This window comes from Lycium barbarum, chromosome 2 (assembly GCF_019175385.1).
Source record: "Lycium barbarum isolate Lr01 chromosome 2, ASM1917538v2, whole genome shotgun sequence".
Classification (NCBI taxonomy): domain Eukaryota; kingdom Viridiplantae; phylum Streptophyta; class Magnoliopsida; order Solanales; family Solanaceae; genus Lycium; species Lycium barbarum.
The window spans coordinates 132,556,953-132,560,749 of NC_083338.1; positions in this window are offsets into that span (position 1 = coordinate 132,556,953).

A 3,797-nucleotide genomic window follows, 5' to 3' on the forward strand; every position below is an offset into this window, starting at 1 on the left:
GCACAATTCGAACTTGTCTCTCGGTACCACCTTAGTCAGCATATTTGATGGATTCTCCTTTGTGTTGATCTTCACTAGTCTCAACAGTTGTTGATCAATCGTCTCGCGTATCCAGTGATACCGAACATCAATATGTTTTGTACGGGAATGGTACATAGAGTTCTTGCTCAAGTCTAGAGCACTCTGACTGTCACAATGTATCTTGTACTCTTTCTGCTGGATCCCAAGTTCTTGGAGATAGCACTTTAGCCACAACATTTCTTTACCAGCTTCAGCGGCAGCAATGTATTCTGCTTCTGTTGTAGATAAAGCGACACACTTCTGCAATCTTGATTGCCAAGAAACAGCTCCCCCTGCAAAAGTGTAAATATATCCTGAAGTAGATTTTCTACTATCAATATCTCTGGCCATATCAGCATCTGTATAGCCTTCCAAGACTGGATCAGCTCCACCGTAGCAAATACATAACTTCGTGGTACCCTTTAAGTATCTGAGAATCCATTTGACTGCCTCCCAATGCTCCTTCCCGGGGTTAGAGAGAAAAAGACTCACTGTACCCACTGCATGAACGATATCTGGCCGTGTGCATACCATGGCATACATCAGACTTCCAATTGCTAAAGAATAGGGTACCGCTGACATCTCCCCGATCTCTTCCTTGGATGTGGGATATGTTCTTTTGCTCAACTTGAAGTGATTCGCAAGTGGAACACTAACTGGTTTGGTATTATTCATGTTGAATCTCTCAAGTACCCGATCAATGTACTTTTCTTGAGATAGCCATAACTTGCGATTCTTCCTGTCTTGAGTGATCTGCATCCCAAGAATCTGTTGAGCCGGTCCTAAGTCTTTCATATCAAAAGACTTAGAGAGTTCTTTCTTCAGTTGGTTTATCTTCATTTGATCTTTCCCAACGATCAACATGTCGTCTACATATAGTAGAAGAGCAATGAAGGTACCGTCTGGAAGTCTCTTGATGTATACACACTCATCCGCAGTAGTCTTCTTGTAGCCTTGACTCTTCATGCATGAGTCAAAATTCTTATTCCACTGCCTTGGTGCCTGCTTCAAACCATACAAGCTTTTAGATAGCTTGCACACGAGATTATCACTTGAAACTCAAAACCTTCTGGCTGCTGCATATAGATTTCTTCTTTCAAATCTCCGTGAAGAAATGTTGTCTTCACATCCATCTGTTCAAGCTCCAAGTTCATACTTGCTGCTAAGCCAAGTATAACTCGGATTGAGGTAATCTTGACAACTGGTGCAAAGATCTCATCAAATTCAATTCCTTTCTTCTGCTGGAACCCTTTGACAACCAACTGAGCTTTGTGTTTCACCACTTGTCCGCTTGCATCCTTCTTTAACTTGAACACCCATCTGTTTCTCAGTGCCTTCTTCCCTTTAGAATGTTCTACGATCTCTTAAGTTTGGTTTTTTCTGCAGAGATTCTAACTCATCCTGCATTGCTATCAGCCATTTTTCTTTATCCTTATGAGACATAGCTTCTTGAAAACTCTCCGGTTCTCCATCTTCAGTAAGCAAAAGGTATTCAGATGATGAGTACCTTTTTGATGGTATATGGCCTCATTCAGATCTACGAGCAGTTGGAACCATCTAAGAAGAACTACCATCATCTGTGTCGTGTGATGGTTCTGGTGAGGTGGGTTGTGGCTCCCCTTGCTCAGCACTCTCTTCTGTCTCCTCATCTTTTTCTGATTCTGAGTTTTCTTCTGGCACTTCGTCATTATTTCTCAAGAACAATTCTGGTGCTTCATTTGAAACTTGAGCACCCTCATTTGACTTCTGAGACATCGTGAATTTTTCAATGTCTTCTATTGTCAAATTTTCGTGAAACACAACGTCCCTGCTTCTGATCACTTTTTGCTCCTTAGGATCCCATAACCTGTATCCAAACTGTTCATTTTCGTAGCCAATGAAAATGCATGGGATAGTTCTCGCATCAAGCTTCTGTCTGAGCTCTTTGGATACATGTGAATATGATGAACACCCAAATACTCTAAGATGTGAGTATGTAGGATCCTTTCCTGTCCATAGCCTCTCTGGAACTTCAAAGTTGAGTGGTACTGAAGGTGATCGGTTGATGAGATAACATGCGATATTGACTGCTTCTCCCTAAAATGGCTTTGGAAGTTTAGCCATGTTCAGCATGCTCCGGACACGCTCCATGATAGTTCGGTTCATTCTTTCAGCAACGCCATTGTGCTGAGGGGTGCGTGGTACTGACTTCTCATGTCGAATGCCATATGCTCTGCAATATGCATCGAACGCGTTGGAAGTATACTCGCCTCCATTATCAGATCGGAGACATTTCAGCTTCTTTCCTGTTTCACGTTCCACCAAGACGTGAAATGACTTGAAGCACTCGAACACCTGGTCCTTCGTCTTCAGGAAATACACCCACACTTTCCGAGAAGCATCTCGATAAAAGTCAGAAAATATCTGCTTCCACCGAGTGATTCAACCTCCATAGGACCGCAGACATCAGAGTGTACCAAACTTAACAACTCTGATCTTTTTGTTGAAGTGAAATTAAATGACACTCTGTGTTGCTTACCGAATAGACAATGATTGCAAGGACATAGTGCAGCGTCTTGTCAACATTTATAAGATTCTTCTTCATCAAGGTAGTCAACCCTTTCTCGCTCATGTGGCCGAGTCTCTGGTGCCATAAATCCTGAGAAGCCTCCTCTGCAATGTTGAGGTTGTCTGTACAAATTCTCAAATGCGTTTTGTACAATGTGCCACAAACATGTCCTCGAGGGATTGTCAAAACGCCCTTTGACATTTTCCTTGTGCCTCTGCTAAAATGGTTTTCATACCCTTGTTTGTCAAGAGATACCACTGACAGGAGATTGAGCCGAAGATCTGGCACATGTCTGACATCCTTCAAAGTGATTGTGCTCCCGGTACCTATCTTTATTTGTACATCACCAATTCCGGCTATTCCAAAAGAACTGGAATTACCCATCTTCACCGCCCCAAAGTCTCCAGCTTTGTATGTTGTGAAGTAGTGCCTGTGGGGAGTTACGTGGTAGGATGCTGCAGTATCTACCACCCATTCTGTGTCTTCTCTTGAGACGTGAAGGCATGTCTCATCATGGGTAGTACAGTACGCTACATCACTTGAGATTGTGAAGAGCGCTTCACCACCCTTGTTCTTCGGTTGAGAACTGCTCTTGCCTTGCTCCTCTAGACATTTGTATCAATTCTTCTTCATGTGACCCTCTATACCGCAATGGTGGCTGGTATAAGAAGGTTTCCGGCCATCCGATGATCTCCCCCGACTTTTGTCTCTACTTTGCCATTTTCATCTACTGTTTCTTTGTTATTTTCCTTGTGATCTTCCTCGATTCTCCGTCACAAGGGCATGAGTCTGATCTGTGCTCATGTCCTTCCTTCTTGCCTCTTCATTGAACAATGCATCCTTGACCACAGACATGGTAAGTTTGCCATCTGGGGCTGAGTTGCTGAGAGTAACAACTAGTGTTTCCCAACTATCAGGAAGGGAACTAAGAAGTAGTAGAGATTGCATTTCGTCTCCAAGTGGCATTTCTACACAAGATAATTGATTTACCAGACTCTGGAACTCACTGGTATGTTCGGCAACAGAAGTTTCACTTTTGAGCTTCATATTGACAAGGCGTCTCATCAGAAGGGCCTTGTTCCGAGCGGTCTTGGCCTGGTACATGTCTTCCAACTTCTTCCAAAGGGCATAAGCGTCGATGTCTTGTGCAACGTGGTGGAAGACACTATGGTCAATCCATTGTCGGATT